This window comes from Buteo buteo, chromosome 9 (assembly GCF_964188355.1).
Source record: "Buteo buteo chromosome 9, bButBut1.hap1.1, whole genome shotgun sequence".
NCBI classification, from domain to species: Eukaryota; Metazoa; Chordata; class Aves; order Accipitriformes; family Accipitridae; genus Buteo; species Buteo buteo.
The window spans coordinates 39077341-39096511 of record NC_134179.1 but is presented as its reverse complement, the minus strand read 5'-3'; the positions used below and the strand labels follow the sequence as shown (position 1 = coordinate 39096511).

Below are 19171 nucleotides of genomic sequence, written 5' to 3'. Positions count from 1 at the left end.
GAATGTGCCTGCAGGGCATGAATAATGTCCTCAGTTAGGTGGAGGGAGCTGTGGACAGTTCTCTGCTTTGCCACTCTTCCTCAGTGTAAGGAAGGCTTCGCTTCTTATGAAGCTCAGTACCTTCTTGGAAACACAAGAAATGTTGCACAGGTCAATTTTTGCATTGGTTAACTGAAGGCCCTTGCCTTCAGTGTTTTGGGGATGTTGGTGGAATTTTTTTGTTTTGTTCTCTTTACAGAATGTGAAGAACTGCAGCATTTTCTTGCAATGGACCTTCTGATTCCAGGAGACGGTGCTGTGGCCCATGTGGGGTTTTGAGGCAAATCATATGGATTGCATTGAGTTCTGATCATGGTACCCGAAACAGGCCAATTCTTAAGATCCAGATACTTTTCTGCAGAAGGTCCTATCTGAACGTTGGTCATTATTAAACCACTTGTCCTTCGACTTGCATAGCCTGTTAGTTGCAAACCATATATGCTTACCTTAGCATGAGGAAGTTTGCAAATATTTGGGATTTCAGTGCTGTATGCAAGAACCACGTGCTGAGATTTAGGCAGGGGGTTGAAGGTGCACATGAGACACAAGCATTTGACTAGATGAAAGGCCTACAGTTGGCACATCAACAATGGCAGCATACAGCTCCACAGATTTAAAACTACACAAGAAGATAACTGTGACCTGGCCGCGTACCTTCCTCTGCCATGTCTGGGGGAAGGAGAGACCCACTGCGGTTAGCCTGCATCGGTAGGGGAAAGCTACAGGTAGTCATCTTTCCCTCTCTATTCTGTGAAATACAAAGCCACAGTCCTAACCGGTGGTAGCTAATACTTGAAAAGAAACCTAAGTGTACACCTCTGCTAATGCTGTACATACAGCTTTGGAAAAGATTTTCATGAAGATGTGAAGCTGCTAAACCAAGGAAGGGGTGGATTAACACTGGGAAGAGACCGATGTAGTTGTAACTATATATGCTGTATACAACATTTTTATTGGGTTTTGAAGGGCCAAAGCATCTAGATAATCCTTTATCTAGGGCTTTGCAACTAATGATGCAAGTGGCTTCTGGTATGCAGCTTCTTACAGGATGCTCTTGACAGATGCCATTCATTCTGCGACTGCAACCCAGGCCTTGGGCGCTCCTGAAATTTTCCTTGATCGAGCTATATCTTCTCACCTTCTCCTTGTATCACTCCCAGGTAAACGGATAGTAATTAGAAATAGGCTGTGCCTCACTGGTTTTTAAAGGCAGAATATGTGTGACACTTAACCTTTTTTTTTAATGATTAAAGAATTATAGCAGACATTTTTGGCTGGGAAACTGCAGAATAAGCACCACTAATCCTACAGCATTGTATATTTTTAATTTGGGATTATAACAGGCTATGAAGGAAGCAGGAGGAAAAAAATGTAAAGCTTAACATGAAGGAATATTTAATTTTATTCAGGAAACATTTTGGCAAAAATCCTCTGGATCTGCACAGAACCTACAGATTTAAGATGTCTTTGCACAGCCAGAGGCTGAGATCATGGCTGTCTAACTACAGTTGGATATTTTCATATCTGCCAAGTTTAGCTTTAAGTAAATAAATGGAAAAAGGTCATGCTTCATGCTTTGTTCAAACTCTTGAAATGGTTCTCACTTAATATTCTAGGGGATAATGACCTCCCTTTGAAGATACTGTCCTCCTGCTCAAAATCCTGCATGGAACCAAGAAAGTAGCTGTTTAAATGAAGCCATGAAATGTCTGAAGGTACTTTCTGGAATCCCTTAAAATGACCCTGGTTCAAGAAATATGCCCTACTTACTGCCAGGAGTGCAGTAAAGTCAATCACTGGAAATCTATTAGTTGTGGGCAATTGCAAGCACGTTACCCAACATTAACCCACAAAAAGGAAAATTAACACAGTTAAGAGTAGTTCTTGCCAGAGAAAGATGAACAAATAGGAGCAGAAGCTGAGTGGGAAGCTTCTAGCAGCAGGAGGGGGGGACTGTAAAGATCATCTGTTCAGACGTGCTTTTTTACTTCTCCCCCCGCAACTCCCCAGGTATCTCCCTCTCTCTCTCTCTCATTTTTTTTAAAGACACAGATGCAAATATACCTAATAGCTACTGTGAAATCTGTAATAAGGATCAACTAGCCAGGAGGCAGTTTTCAAGGACCACTGTGATTGAGGGTAATGTTTTTACAATGAGGTCATGTCCAAAGGCAGCCTCAGCTGATGGCAAGCTTGTACTTGAGCACTGAATAAGCACCTTGTCTTGCGTGGTCCCTGCTCCAAAGAGCCTGCAATCTAATAAATCTGGCACACACATACAGGGCTGACTTTTTAAAATTGCCCATTTTATAGGTTTTTGGGTTTGTTTTTTTTGATTTGCGTAAAGTCATTGAACTCTTCCTTCTTTATCTCCCTCTATTTACTCATCTCTTCTCTGCCTTAGTACTCCAGCAAGCCAGTTTTGTGCAAAGTGTTTTTTGTTACCTCACAGGACTATTATCAAGTCCTGTGAAGACAGCCATGAGATTGACAGAAGGGAAGCAGCAGACAGCGCAGAGGGTGTTTTCTGGTAGGCCTGCAAAGAGAGCAGGAAAGATGGGCAAGGCAATTCTGTCTGCTTGCTCCTACCTTCTCCTTTATTTACAGTTTTCTGATGCTATTTCTCTTTTCCTCAGAAATGCCCATCTCTGTGATAGTCAGCTGCATCTGTGCTCTGTGATAACGTTGCTGTTCAGACGGTGGGGTGGAATGGAGCATGTAGGTGAGAGAAAAATATCCAAAGTCAAACAAACTCAAGCAGGATTTGGCCAGAATGTTTTGCTTCGAGACTTCCATGCCAAAAAAGCTCAGAAAAAATGTCTCGCCTTGTTGTGCTATGTTCATAGTCATGGCAAACCACGTAGTGTCTTACGTGGCATTTCGTGACCTTCAAAGCAATGACCTCTGTTTCCAAATACATGTAGACTGTTCAAGTCTTTGCAGGCTTGTCATGACAGCTTGAATGACACCAGTTAGTTTATACAAATTAAACTGTGAAATAGCTCATGGTTCATTCTGGTATGGTAAGGTGGTCCTTTGCACTATGTCACCATTTGAGGGTGACTCTTCTTCACTGAGTTTAACAGCCCATCTCCTTTTACTAAACCCCAAAGTCAGTATTTTTGAAAGTAATGATATTAAAATTAAAGTATTTATTTTAAATTTTTATTTCTATAAAGTATAGAAATTCTTGTTCGAGCATCCTTTCTTTTATCTGTTTGAAAATACTTTTCTTTAAAAGAAACTAAATGTTCTTAGTATTTTATTCTGCTGTGAAAAGTCTCTCTCTTAACAAAAAAACAGAGGAGGAAAGAAAGAGTCATTCACTCACTAAAACAACTTGCCAGGGATATTTAGAGATACCCTTTGTTTACCACGAGGGAGTATTGTTTTGGATGGTTGGTGTTTTTTCTTCATTTTCTGCTGCCCGTTAAATCTAGTGGAAGAGAAACAAAACCCAGCTGGTGATCAGGGAAAGTGGTTTACTGGTGTGTTGGGTTTTGGGGGGGTTTTTTTTGGTTTGGTTTTTTTTGTTGGGTTTTTGTTGGAGGTTTTTGGGTGTCATGCAGGGGAATTTACCCAAAATAATGGGCTTGAGTAAGTGTTACTGAGGAGGACACTGTGAAGGCTATAGAAGTACAAGTTTATTAGAGAGTTTTGTTTGACCAGTGGAGCTTTGTGCTACCAGTTGTGGTGCTAGGTAAAATGGGGAGGGGTTTCAGTATGGCTCTTGGAACACAAGTTGAATTTGCTTCCGTACAATAAAGACATCTACACAGATTTATTGAGAATGGAAGTCCAGGAAAGGATTCCAAACAGGGAATGCCGTGACTTTGTTTTACAGCTTCCTTCACCATTTTTCTGGTGTTTCACGTTGGATTCTTTGTCATTTTTCCTTTCTAAAATGACCCTCCAAATTCTGTTGCAGGACACTGTCTGTGCTTTCCTTCTCTTCAATTGTTTATGCTTAATTTAGAAAACCTAAATAAGTGCTATGACAATGTATAAGCTAATGATTTTCCTTAACCATTTTCTTCCATCCTCCAGATGTCTCTGGAGTACCACATGGTACAGAAAGTTCATTTGAAATGAGTGCTGGGCTGGACTATGTAAACTCCATAACTACTTGGATGTCAGTTGGAGGAAAAATCATGTCAGGTCATCACTGGAAACTGCTGGCACAGCTCTGTTTTCAAGTAACTTTTAGTTCTCTAACCTTTCTCATTTTATTAGAATACAGTAAGAGACATTAAGTAACTCCTCATCAACCTTATATCCTTGCATAAAAGGACATGCACCATGCTGGTGCTGTTAGAAGTGCTGTTGAACTGTACAGCTGTGGTAATGAGGGTTATTTGAGATGGAATGTGTCTGTAGCATGGCATTTGTAAAACTCCAAAAGTTATTACTAAAGTCCTGCATAAGTTTTTGATATTTGTAATGATATGCCTACACAGTATTAATACCAGGTTAGGCTTGTGGGGGTTTTTGTGGATTTTGTTGTTTGGGTTTTTTTGTTTTGTCTTTTTTTTGTAAGTAGGTTTTGTTCTTTAACTGTCAAGTTTTGTCTCACAAAGCTCCACTTATTTTTATTTAAATGGTGGCCAGACATGATGGGTCTTATGCTATCATCATGACCAGCTGTTCAGCTGAGGTCAGAAGCTATGAACTTCTTCAGCTCTTTCATCAGCTCAGTGAGACTGGTAAAAGCAGATATTTTTTCTCACAATTTGCTAATCACTGAAGAGCACAAAGACAACAAGGCAATGCTGAACAACCCCAAATGTCTCTTTGTGCTGCCTACATGTTGTTGTAGTTGTACCCATCTTTGTTCATTTTGCTTGCTTCTGCTTTTTCGTCCTAGTAAAAACTCTTCTCCTTGCCTGTCCTCTTTCTAAATCTACCCTGCTCTGCTCAGAACTTGCTTTCTAGAGCGTGAATGATCACCATCTTGTCAGATCTGGGACTTGGTAAGGAGTGGGGTTAGGGACTGAAGAAGGAAAAAGAGGTGAGTTTTGGTGTCATCTCTGTCTCATTCTGCAGACTGAATTCTGCTACTTCTTATACTGGTTTGTTGCATTTGGGCATTGGTGTTTTAAAATAACTTAAACTTAGGAGTTTGTTTATCAGGTAGCAGAAGATGAAAAGCACGTACTCCAAAAAAGCTAGCTGAATTATCCAGGTGGAGCAGGTGATACTTAGTAAGAGTTCAAGGATGTACTGAAAGAATGGGGGAAATGGCTACAAGAGTGGAGTGATATATATATGTAGTAATAATAAAAATAATTTGTTATACTTGCTAAGTCTGAAGCCTGTCTGTGGAAGGTTGCCCTTTTTTCTCTTACCCAGAATTCTTCAGCTTGACTATTGGTATTGGTTAACTGCAGGTCAGAACTTCTCCACCTGCCAGAAGAGATATTTTTAGTTGCAGGAATCTGTAGAATTTTCTTTTTTTTTTTTCTTTTTTAAGAAGATGACTTCTACCAGCCTACCAGAACTGACTTAAAATCGGTAATTTTAGATAATACATTAATATTTAGCTTTGTTTTCCAAATCTAAATTATTGAGTGCAATACTTTGAATTTGAGCATAGGTAGGAATAGAATTTTATTTCTGGAAACAATGTTGTCCTTGCTGACATGGCACAGAATATGGTACATGACATTAAGCCACATCCTTATATAGGGAAAATTGTTGAAGTTAGAGGTAGTGCATTGGCCATAGTACAATTGGGCTCTGCTTAACTACTCTAGAGCAACAAATTGATGCTGCTTGGGAATGGGAGATTGGGGTGAACATTCATCCACTGTTCTCACCCTTGCTTGAGCTGGTGAGGGGCCCACTATGAATATCCTGATTTGGTATTTAAGGTGATTGAATTGAATCTGGCATGAGACTCTAAGCAACAGTTATTGGAAGAAATATTCACTTTTGAATACAGTGTGTAATAAATTTTTTAAATGTTTGCTGAACATGTTTTTTCTGTAATAAACTTCTATGGCATTTGAATGTCTTCTGTTGTCTTTTCATGGTAGTTTCACATTTCAAACACCTTATGCATGTTGTGAGAGTCCTTTCACAGCAGGAGGTGAGATTATCTTTATTGTGAGTGGGCTTCTTTCTTTAGCAGGAGTTGCAAGCATCCATGCTCTCTGCTTTGACAGTTCTACCTTCACATTAGTCTGAGGGTCAATTACTGTTTGAAAGTCTGGCTTTTGAGTTTTCCCAAACTTTCCTTTTCTTGTCTGAGGAGACTTTGCCTCCAGTAGTGGATCATTTATCTTTTGGTAGCTTGAACAGATGTTTTATATCAAGGTTACTGACTTCTCCTGCTTCTTGTCTAAGCGACAGGCAGTTAGTATAAACAACCCCTTCCCCCTGGAAAATCCTTTGGATCACCTTGGGGTGAAAGGGAAGGAAGGGATTTTGGGGGGCAGAATTATTTGTTTTTAAATAAAATGGACATTTGAGACATGTCTTCTGTTGTGTTTACTGGAACTATGTCCCAGCACTAGGATCTGCTGGAGGAGGACTATCACCAGTTAAAGCACTGAGCAGTGGTTGCTTTAAGAGGACAGACAGCCTGTATTGTTTGTTTCCCTTCATGTTTTCATATGTATGTAGGGATCAAAGAGGTAGGTTCTGTCAGCAGTTCATGGCAGGACAGCACTGGAAAAGAGAAGACCACATGCTTCTCAGCTTATGTTATTTAGGTCTGTCTTAGAACCTAAGAAGAGACTAAAGACAGCCTGAGAAATGTTACCTGGTGTTTCCTGGCACGCTCACTGAACACTCGAGTGCTAGGGAGGAGGGCCAGCTTCCATGGTGTTCCAACAAACAGAAAGCTGAGAAGCAAAGTTTTTGGTAAATTCATAAAAGGCGAAGGTTTTCCTTGCTTTTTGCTAACAGTATGACCCACTCTCCTGTAATTTTGAAGCCAAAGAGCACACTCTCTCAGCAGCCTTCACAAAGGATCTCTCCACCTGTGGCAATCCGCTCCATTGAAAGAGTTCCATTCTGGCCTTTTGTGTTGGAAACGTACACAATTTGTCAATGGAAGCTTTTGGGACATTGCTAGTAATGAAGTGGTAGGACAGGACTTGGGGGTTAGCCACTGTCCAACCATCTTTCATTTGCTGATAGCTTTCTATGGTGAAGCTCCCCTTGAAGATCTCTTTCCTTTGAGGCTTACAAACAATTCAAAATGAATGTTTATTACAATAGCTTAATAAAAAAGTCCCAACTAGAGTGGCCCCAACTAGAATATCATGGAATGATATTTCTTTCATTTGCTGCTAACAGTCCTCATACGATTTTTTTTTCACTAATAGTTTTAATAGTCCTTGTTACTTGCACAGGTTTTCTGTCTCAATTTAGTTTCTACTAGGGCACAGAGACCAGCTACAGTTAGGTAAGAGGTGCTGTGTGCTGCGAAATATGAAAGAAGCTTGATATCAAGGAAGAAATGGGATCTCCAATTTTGCTGAGGTCAGTTTGGTCACAGAGCAGACAGATTTCTCGAGCCTGGAGTCTGCTCGTGCCACTGCATATAGCACTCGCTGTATGTACTGAAGACAGGCAGCCAGTGCTAGGGGCTTTGCTTTCAGCAAAGTCTGATATGCAGAGCTCTCTTACACTTCCTGAGGTTTTTGCTTTCCTAAAAACTCCCTGTTTTGCAGTAATGTCTAAAGGCTGCTTGCCAGTCCTGCTGGAAATGTACGGTTCCCAGACTTTTGAATGACAGTTTCCGCGGTGGGCTATTTTTCTTTCACTCGTTAACAAAATGACTTAGTTGTCTGGAGAAATCCCTAACTGTGGCCCTATTTCCCAAATGAGGAAGATGGACACCTTTCCCAAATCTTCTTGGGACCCCTTAGTCTTTGCTGTAAGTCGCAGCCCTGGTAGGGTCCTTATCCCAAGTGCTGTACAAACAGAAGTCACGTAACGGTTCCTTCTCCAAAGAGTTTGCAGATCAAAACAAAAAAACTGATAATAAAGTGACTATTTAGGTAAAACTAGATTCTGGATATATCTAAGCCTTTCCTAAAGTGCACACCAACTTAATCATCTTGAGAAGAAAGCAACAAAATAGCCACTATGAGTTGGTTCCTTTTTAGGAGTGGATGTGAGTTTGGTCCACTCCGTGCTAAGCAGAAACTCTGTGGTTTAATCCCGAATTTGGAGAGTTTTTAGTATTTGAGATGCTGAGATTTATGTTCTGGTTCTGTCTCCAGGTAGAAATTTGCATCAATTCTTCAGGACCAGCATAAGCTCCCCTGTGGCTGTATCACCACCAGTGGTACTGCGGGATCTCTCTGGTTCAAAGGGTAGATGTGGACTTCTGTTCTGCATCTGGGGAGAGAAAGAGAAGTGGTTTAAAGTCCCATTTAACCAGGAGATGTCTTTCATAGAGTTTAAACGCCTTTGTGAATAATAGCAACCTTCTGCGCTGGTTGGAGGGGGTACTGTAACATTCTCTGACATGCCAAAAGTACTTAAGCCTTGCTTTTGATCCTGCTCCTTCCAAGTCCAGCACGCTGCCTTCAGCAGCACTTTTGAGATCACTAACAACAAAGCTGTCTTTCTTTTTTGTTCTGTGTTTTGGCCGGCCTATCTGTTACACACTGGAACCAAAGCTTTCCGTTCTCTTTTAGACCTCTCTGTCCCGAGGCTGTGTTTTGAGGGGCTTGCCCCAAACATTAAAATTGTCCCTTCATTCTTTTTTACCTACGAAACAAAAGTAGAGTCAGTCAAGGTTTTGAAGTGTAAGTCTCTTTCTTTTCTTCCCATGATGACTAGATTTTTTTTTTAAAAGAGTCTTTCTTTGTGCCCATTTGCCCAAATGCTCATCAGTCAAAGAACAGTGAAGTTATTAACAAAGAGGGAAACCTGTGGTGCCCGCTGATCTCGGCGGCTAGTTTTTGGTATGCTGCGCTTTGCAAAATGCCTCTTGGCCCTGGCTACGCTGCGTACAACATTGGACTGCTTGAGGCCCGACGGCTGGAAAGAACGGCAATATAGGTCCTCCTTCTACGGGGCACATGGCAGGGAAAGGAGAAGAGATGGGGTGGAAAACAAATTAATGTTAGGTAGGGAGTAGCAAAACCAATGGTCTATTTGCGAGGCGTGTGTTGCTAGAAGGCTGAGTGGGGCATCTGGGGCTGAGATGGAGCATATTTGGCTAACTTGGGTTGGGAGATTAAATAGTACAGATGGTTCACATGGTTTTCTAAGGCAGGAGAAGGTATGAAGCACGTCTGTGTTTGTGTGAGAGAGCGCCAGAGCTTGGAGGATTGATTACGTGCGAGAAGCTTAACATGTGAGCGCAGTGTTTGTGTGTGAGCACGCGAAGGCAGGAGCGTTTGTGTCAAAGGATGCGTGCGAGAGAACTTGTCTAGCTGGTGTGTGTGCGTACACAAGGGAGGTTCTCATGTTGATGTTGTAGTGAGAGAGGACCTGAACATATTTGTGTAGGCTGGTAAGTTTTGTGTTGGTGTGGGTTTTTTTGGTTTCTTTTTTAAAGCTGATGTAACTTCCCCCACTGTAAAACTATAAATGCTGCAAAGATGTATTTCCCTGCTGAAATGTTCTTTCCTGCAAATATTATAAGTTCTTGAAACCTCATTATTTTTAATAAAGCATTCTGTCATAGGACATAAAAATTTCTCTTCTGATATTTTAAAGTATGATGAAGCCAAGTTTTGTAGTACTTTACTTACCTAAGTCATAACATACAGAAGGCACTTAATTTGTGGACCATTACAACATACTTCAGTCATGTTATGGCCAAAGGCTGTGACTTAATTTACCCAAAAAGTATTGTAATCACATTGAAATGGACTTCCTGAACTCTCTTACTGTTTTTTATGGCCTGATTTTTAAAAAAAATTTTTTTTTACAGTAAGAAAACAGTCAAGTCCATGCATTTATTGGGCACAATGGACAAGAATCTGATATTGCTGACAATCTGTCGGGAAATTTTCATTCTATCCAGAATTTTCCAGTCATATTATAAAGTATAGATGTGTATAGTAGTATTTCATTTAGCTAGATTACTTAACGAATACATAAAAATCAAGATTTGGCCAATACCGCTGTGGCTTAAAAATCATTGTGGAGAACGCTCAGGATTGTACCAAAGCTTTATGACCGCCTCACAGCTGTGCCGTTCAGTAGAATACTTTAGAAGAGCAAAAGCAAATATATATAAAATTTGGACAAACTAAGAGTATGTTTTAGCAAAATCAGTTTGATGTTATTCTATTTTGCTATAGTCTTTCTTGTGTGTTTTATCATCCTTTCCGGACCTGCTGTGTTCTTTCTCCTCATTCATGGTCAGCGCATGGAACTCATTCTGGGAAATCTTCTGTGCAGTCCCTAAATTCTCCCAGGTATAACACAACCTGTCCTTCAGCAATTGTTCTGTTTTCTTCTGTGGTTTGGGTTGTTTGTTGGGTTTTTTTTCTTATTATAGGGCAGCCTTTGATGAATTTGCTCCTCTACAATTGGAGCTCACTGCAACAAACAAGAAATCTATGAAAAATTAAAACTCTCTCCTACTAGTGAGAGTCTAGCTGCAGACATTAGTCTAGGAGCAGTTGGTTGGGAGTAGGAAACTGAACATTTTTTAAGGATGGCCTCACTCTGGCTCTCAGCTTACTGAACACATTGTAAACTTTTTTATTCTAATATATATAAAAATAGCATGCCAAGAACAGCTAGAGAGAGAGGTGTTGAGCATGAAGTTAGGCTATTCTTTTTTTAACTTATTAGATGGTCTGACACGTTAGGGTAATGTGTTCTGCCGCAGTCATGCTGCTCCCCCATCAGTTTTATCCTGCAAAGCAGGGAAAACCGTTCAGTGGAAAACTGCCAGGTCGGCGTTGGGTGCTATGGAGAAGTCACCCAGGGGGGTCTGTAACTTCCACTTGGTGACACCAGAGTGCCCTTGCACGCTGCCGAGAGCAGCCAGCTGCTGAAAAAATTGTATTGTAGTTGAGAGGTAGGAGGAAAGGTCTTGACTATTCAGGGACAGGAGAGTTGATGCTGGACAGCCGGTGTAACCCTGCTGTCTCAAATGGTCTCAGATGCTCCCAAACACCAGGCAAGCAGTTCTTAGGTGGGCAAATAGAATTAGAGGGGCAGCTCCTGACACCTGTCAGCAGGGAATTGGTTTGTACTCTGGAGCAGAATGATTGCTCCTCTCTGGTTTGAGTAAATGTTCTCATTGTTCGCATGTAGAAATTTTGATTGATACTAAACTCTTGATGACCTCAGTGCAATGGCATGGGGAATAAGCTTGTCAAGTTGGTTTGCATTGGTCAGGGAGGGAAGAGAATTGGGAAAAAGAAAAGGTTCCTTAAAGAAACAATACCTGTGTTTGGTGCTATTGTATGGCAATGATTCCTCAAGATGTTTCTGCCTTAAAAAGTACATCTTTACCAAAACATTTCTGCCTTTTATTCTGTCCTATCACATCACTTGCATTAGGACCAAAATAGAGTAGGCACAAGTGCTTGGTATTGCCTGTTTGTTGAGGCATTCAGCATTTGTTGTACTGTGTTGTTACAGGTCTACCACGGGGTCCCAGTGAAGCTTCTGTCACCAGCGTCCTATTTTAAAAGGGGGTGGGAGGCACCCTTCCCTTCCCTTTCCCCTTTCCTTTTTCCCCTTTCCTTTCTCACTGTCCCTCTGGTAACCTTTGTATCTTCACACCAAGAGAGGCATAGCATCCAGCTCCTTGACAGAAGGGGCGGGTGATCAGAGTTGGCCATTACAGAGCAGGTGGGGGTGTTTTGGGTGTGGTCCCAAACCCAACCTGATTTTGTAAGTGCTATCTGGTGTTGTAAGTCACCAGAGAAAGTAACCCTACATGCACAAAAAGTATTCATGTATTGGTTGGGAGCATGTGAATTCAATGGCACAATGTCTGTTTCAGTTGATGAAGACTGAAAGGACTGCTGAGATTATAAAGGGTTTCAAAATGATCCTGTCTTCCATTTTTAACTAGAAAGTTAGGAAGAGTTTTCTTGCTTATTGCTCTCAAAACTGACTTGCTATTAGCAATCTCTCTGATAGCAACTGGTTTCTTCCTGCCTCCCCAGACTCAAAAGGTGTAATCTCCAAAGCACAAGGGAAGTGAGTATTTTTTTTCTTTTACTTTGGTGGGTGCTGCAACTCATCTGTGTAGATGATTTGGGTTTTTAAAAATGATTTTAATGGATAACTCTTACTGACTTCTTCAGTGGGCTTTGTATTGGACCCTACTTGCTTGTTTTAAAATGTTTGGGAAGGAATATGTGTATTATAGAAATTGTTATTTAAACGTTGAAGGGTGGAAGCAGCTGAAACATGCACCGCAACTTTTGCCAATTGTCTTGAAAAAGTCCTGGAATATCTAATGAAATATTAAGCTGTTCCACTGTATGTATCCTGTTCTTTTTACAGCTTGCTTATAAACAATTCAGGCCTATTTCATACAGTTTATGGAATTTATATGATTATACATATACTGTTGCTACAACCTTTTTTTAGGGTTTTGGATTGCACTAGTGTCTGTAACTATGAAAAGCTGCTTTGTCAGGAGGTGACTGGGAAAACTGGGGCTACTCATTGCCCGAGCCACTTGCTTGTTTTGTTACACATTCTAACCTAGGCTTCAGCTGCCTGAAAGCTGGGCTGAAACCCACCGGCTGAGCTGAGCAGATTGCATTTAAAATGTTACATTGATGCTAAACAAAATTTTTACTTGGGGTTTTTGATGTGATTCAGTCCCCAAACTTTAAAGCAACTGAGAACCCCTGTGAACCTGGCACAGTGATGTTTCCGTATATCTGTGTGACTTTGTAGTGTGTACTTGTCATATACTGCAAGCCTGCTTAGGACATGAGAGGTGTCAAAGAGATGTTCTCGTTTTACTTTTTTGGTGTAAAGTTACTTTGACCCTTAACTGCTAAATTATTCTGTGAGCATCCATGCTGTTGGAAAGTCAAACATAAGTGAAAAACTGGTTTCCTGTCTTCTTTCTCCTTTTTTTCAGTTCATTGTGTCATCACTAGTATGGAAAATTCTAGGTTGTTTTGTAACTTTTCATTGTTTCTTTCCTCTGGTTTACAATCTCTCTGACTGTGTTTAGTTCCTATGCTGTGATTAGTGACATATGGCCTGGGAGTGTTAAGTGATACTTAGTTTGAGTAATGTTTATAGTGTTTTCTGTTAGAAGATTGATGCCTTGTAAGGGTCTGACTTGTCTCCCTTCTCCCACTAGAAAGTATGTAAGTTTCTATTCTCTAAGTTTTTAACAGTAAATTTTTAAAACTGGACATCTAAAGGTTTTATCTCAGTTACTCTGGGATTCTCTGTTGTAGCGTTGCCACAGACTGAATGGCTCTGTGTCTCCATTTTACTCTCTTGAGTCTGTGTCTTCCAGGTGCTCTCAGTGTGTTATTATCTATATGTCAGCAGTGCTTACAAGCTGTGGTCATGAATGTCATTACACTGTTGGACTTTATGCAGATTGGTTTTGACCCTGGTTTTGAAAACCTGGTGGCTCTTTTTCTCATTTTACCTATAAATCCTTATTTTAAAATATTTAGGAAGAAAACCGAAGTCGTCTTAACTCAAAGTATTTTTTTACATTCTGAAATGCCTTCCTAGATTGAAGCTGGTCTTTCTGTCTGTGTGTTTTTGACAAATGGCAGTTGTATTTACTTAGCTATTGCTCAATAGTGTTACCTATTTTTCATATGTCTGATAAATGAGGTTCTCCATCACTTTTATGTTCCAAAGCTTGATAAAACAAATGTTTTCACTTTCAAATTGAGCCAATTCTTTTTGTCACAGTCAGGACTAGTAAAATTTGCTGAAGTAAAACAATCATGGCTTTGATTTCAAGTTATATCACAAACTTGTCCCCCCTGAAGAGCAGTTACTGGGATCTTGCTAATGTTTAGCCATTAGAAGTTATAAGGAAGTCCTAAACTGGGTTTTCTATTGATCTCTGAGTTTATGATGGAAAAAATTTTGAATAGCCAAGCCAGACAAAAGGCAGTTTCATATACACCTTCTCTCTTCCTCCTCTTTTTTCCCCAATAATGGCTGATTGCCCCCCCCCCCCCCCCTTGGGGGCAACAGGGACTTCTCATAGAATAACATAATACATGATGATTTTACTGTAGTTACAACAAATCAATTAGAGCTTTCAAAACTTCAGTCATGCAAAATAGGATAGCATTTCAGGGTAAGACAGAAAATATAATAAAGCATGAGAGCTGTCAGCACAAAATACTAGAAACAATACAGGAAAAAAAAAAATTCTCCAGAACGTGGATTAAAGCTGACTGCCTGAACATGCTTGAGGATATTTGCAAGACTACAACTCATTCAAAATTCTAAAAGCCTGCCCCTGCAGTTTTTGCTCTGGCCTTGCTATAGGAAAAGCATGGGCAAACTTCTTTTAAAACCAGACATCTTACACACATTCTTACATAGGAAACAATATTTCATAGTTCCCAGTTCAAAAGAAAAATAAGATCTGATGGTATTGGGTATTTGTCAATACAGAAATCTTAATGCTCTAAAATAAAACCCAGACTCTGAAATCTTTTTGTTCATACTGTGCCATTTCCTATTTTACAATTAACCAGCAGAACACCTCTAGAGTAAAGACTAGTACTTACTGAGAATAAGCACATGTGCGTTGGTCTCTGTTAATTGTAAAAGAATAAAGTTTTCATATTTGCATAGCTGAAATGTTCAAAGTGCCAATAGTGGCTCTGAAACAGCAATCAAATATAAAACCTTGGGTTTGGAGGATTTGTCGTAGACATCTAGCGGGTTGGCTTTTCTCCTTAATCAGCGTAGACTGGTTTTGAACGTAATACAAGTTAACAGTTTTGTTAAGTTTTGATTCAGATGGTAATTGTCCTGGAAACTTACACCTAAAAGATACTTAGGACATGCTCCTCCTTAGTGATGGCCAAGTCACAACAGGGCATGAGCGCTTGTCCTTGAGTACGTTCCACTGCGGTGGCAGGGAAGTAGTTACAGAGTGAGGCTGGTTTCTGAGCTACCAAATAGGTTGCCTTGAGAGGTAGTGCTTGGCTTGGGACTGTTTCTCATGGGGAAACATGTTTGTCAGTTGTCCCTGCGTCTTTCCGCTCCCCTTTTCTCTTGCCTAGGGATGTGTAGAGCGACTTCCCAGCAGGCAGGGCTGGTAGGAGGACCTGTGAAATAGTTTCATAGACTTTAGCAGCTGCGTGGTGAAACCAGGATCATCTTTTCAGAATGTACTCGCTCCCATCCTGGCACGCCCAACAAAGCCCATCCTTGTTTCTGCTGCCAAACAAAGCATATATAGCAGAAGTTACTTGCTGCTTCTGTTCTTCCCATCCCCTCCAACCATAGTTTTCTGTGGTTGTGCTCTAATTTTGGGTCGTTCTTTGCGGCCAGCGACTTTCTCCTGTGTGCGATGTACCAAACGGCTGGATGCTGGATATCTAGTTAACAAAAGGGAAGCTGGCTTTGGGAGAATCTCTGGGACACAGAGAAGGGAACTTTTTAGTATATGTAGGAAAAATGCCATTTCCCTTAGGAAAAAGTTACGCTGACTTTATTAGATGTGTAACCAATACAGTTCTATAGACATTATTTGACAACATTAATTGTTTAGTAGAAAATATTATTCTTTTTATAGCTTTTCTTTTAAATTAATCTAACAGGTTTCACAGTAAGGACAATATTCTGTAGAAGCTTTTAGCACATGGGCCTTTCCCTGCAAGCATTGTCACAGTTCCTTCAAAATATCCTTCAACCTTTCCATGATAAATACCTTCTCTTTCCCTCTGGGTTTATTCTGGCAAAACTGAAGTCCGTTTAACTTTTTACTTTATTAATAAGGTTAATAGCTAATTCAGAAATGCTGGCAGGCGGCTGGATGAGGAGCAAATGGTGTTCTTTTGTGTCCTGCAGTAAGCTCTTTGGAAGAGTGCTGGACAAAGCTGAACGCGTGTCTTGCAGAACCTCACTGCAGTTATCTGTCTGAATATAACACTGACTTGTGAACAGGTTTTGAGTTTGGCTCCTCTTAATTCTGTCACCTTTATTGTTAATCCCAACCTGAATTTTCATCCTATGTGGCAAAATACACATATGTGCACATACACATGCTGTTGGCTAGGATTTTGCTGTTTCCCCATAAGCATTTACAGGAGTGCATTTCGTTAAATAAGCATCTTGTTTTGCTGTAGTAGATCTGAAAAGAAGGGTGCACTGCGGCAATTTATCCTGCAAAGGAATAATTCATGTTTTTATTATGCTATATAGACTGGGGTTTTTGTGTTTGGGGTAAAAATTAAAAAATCAATGGCAAGTTGAAGCATGTAGGCTCATCCATTGATAAGGAAGCCATGTATGAATTGAAACCTTTGGGATGCTAATGTGAAAGACATGATTGATAATGTAACACTTCTAACGAATACTTGACTCTGCATGTAGGCATCCCTGTGTGTTTATTTGTTGGCTTCTATAGGATGTAGACTTGCTTTTGTAAATTCAAGAATGTCTTTTTCTTGATAATTTTGATGCAAAGTAAATATGCACTTGAAAGGTTGGTATCTCTGAGTTTTTTATGGAAGTCATAGTTAAGTATAGAAGTATAGCATGTGTTAAAACTCCTTTTCCTTAATGGAAGGCTTTACTATGGCTTTTGCATTCTCAAATACCTGGTAGTTAAAATCTTGTTATAGAATATAAATGTGTGCTGTGGCTGCAGATATGCTGCATGTATCCAAAGTACATTATTGGCTTTTGAGAATGAATTCTGCACTATATACATTAACGTTTCTTATGCTTAGCTTGCATTTCTCTATGCTACCAAGTGTTTATCAGTTGTCTTTGGAAAACTAGAGCCTGATACGCTCATCCTGGTTTCTGTCACCTTCTCCGAAGGAAGGGCAGGGCAAACAGGGAGGCTGTGCCCACCCGCTTGCTGCCCCGGGGGGCTAATGGAGTCTGCTGGTGAAGGTGTAAGCTAGCCTAGTCTCTCAGCTGACTCCAAAGTATCCAGAAAATGGATCCCTATATATAAATGCTTGTGTGGTGGGCTGCACTCCCCCCTCCTCAGCTGGGCAGGGGCGAGAAAATATAGCAAAGGGCTCGTGGGTCAAGATAAGGACAGGAGAGATCACTCAACCAATTACCGACACGGGCAAACCAGACTCAACTTGGGGAAAATTGACTTAATTTATTGCCAATCAACCAGAGTAGGGTAATGAGAAATAAAACCAAATCTTAAAAGTACCTTCCCTCCACCCCTCCCTTCTTCCCGGGCACAGCTTCACTCCCGGATTCTCTACCTACCCCCCCCAGCAGTGCAGGGGGATGGGGAATGGGGTTTACGGTCAGTTCCTCACACCTTGTCTCTGCCACTTCATCCTCCTCAGGGGCAGGACTCATCACACTCTTCCCCTGCTCCAGCGTGGGGTCCCTCCCATGGGAGACAGTCCTCCATGAACTTCTCAAACATGGGTCCTTCCCATGGGCTGCAGTTCTTCACAAACTGCTCCACGTGGGTCCCTTCCACGGGCTGCAGTCCTTCAGGCACAGACTGCTCCAGCGTGGGTCCCCCACGGGGTCACAAGTCCTGCCAGCAAACCTGCTCCAGTGTGGGCTTCTCTCTCCACGGGGCTACAAGTCCTGCCAGGAGCCTGCTCCAGCGTGGGCTTCCCACGGGGTCACAGCCTCCTTTGGGCATCTCCCTGCTCCGGCGTGGGGTCCTCCCCGGGCTGCAGGTGGAGATCTGCTCCATCTTGGATGTCCCTGGGCTGCAGGGAGACAGCCTGCCTCACCAGGGTCTTCCCCACGGGCTGCAGGGGAAACTCTGCTCCGGCACCTGGAGCATCTCCTCCCCTCCTTCTGCACTGACCTGGGGGTCTGCAGGGTTGGTTCTCTGACATGTTCTCACTCCTCTCTCTGCTGCTGCTGTTCTTGTCTTTTTTTTCAGCCTTTTAAAATACGTTACCCCAGAGGCACTACCACTATCACTGATGGGCTCAGCCTTGGCCAGCAGCTGGTCCATCTTGGAGCCGGCTGGCATTGGCTCTGTTGGACATGGGGGAAGCTTCCAGCAGCTTCTCACCGAAGCCACCCCTGTAACCCCCCCACTGCCAAAACCTTGCCGCACAAAGCCAATACAGCTTGACAAGTGCTGTAAAGGCGACTGGAGACTGAAGGTGTCCAAGTAAGTTTTCAAGTGACAGATACAGGTTGCTGTGGCCTCTAAACCATGAAAGGAGGCAGGCTGGGTTTCTGCGTTTCACTATTGGGAGTTGAATGCCTAAGTTACTTTCTTAATATATAAGTGCTTTTAAAAAGTTTCAGTGTTCTTTGGAAGCTTTGTAATTTCAAACTGCTGTAGATAAACCAAGAAGCATTTATCAAGTGTATCTATTAAAAGTAAAAACCCTATTGAAGGAAAACCAAAGAAATAGCAAGCCAAACCTAATAAATAATATGAATGTCAACCATAAGAAGTGTGTATATCCCACTATATACTCTGTGACCTTTCCCCTTCCTTTGTAACAAAACACTTAATAAATAAATAGTGCCTGTTTTATGTTTTGTGATTAAATTCACATGGGTGGGTTCCAGGGCTCTAACGCAATCTTGTTGCAGAGCATGAGAGAAAAGAGCTGGTAGAAAGAGAAGGGGAAAAGTACCTGCAAACTTAAGCTGACTTTTAAATTAGTTTAATTCTTTTAATTAAGCTTCAGTTTTTCAGATAAAAGAAAATAGAGTTGTTCTGCTAATGTGGATGGCTGAAAAAAGACTTCATTTTTCTTTTTTATCTACCTCCCTTTTTCTTTCCTTCCAGGTTAAAAGGAGGAGAGAAGTGTTTTCTAGGTAAATACTCTTTCTAAGGACCAAAAAAATGCCCAGAACTTCAACTGTTTCTACTCATTCATGTCAAATATGTGGGGTTTCTGTCAATGAAAATTTCAGACAGCTCTAAACCATGTTCTTAAAGCATGTAGAGTCCGTAAAATAATAATAATAAAAAAAAATTCTAGATGACCTGAACATTTAAACTCATTTCTCCTTGATCCACTATGGCCTTGATATATAAGGCTGTCAA

At 41.1% G+C, this 19171-nt stretch overlaps 1 long non-coding RNA gene across 1 annotated transcript; it reads left to right on the top strand.

The window, feature by feature from the left end:
* The first annotated feature begins 1702 nt into the window (after window positions 1-1702).
* Window positions 1703-6034, top strand: LOC142034987 (uncharacterized). The gene is made up of 3 exons (XR_012651788.1): window positions 1703-1754; window positions 2676-2761; window positions 4087-6034. It is a non-coding gene; the product is annotated as an uncharacterized LOC142034987 (long non-coding RNA).
* Window positions 6035-19171: the final 13137 nt, after the last annotated feature.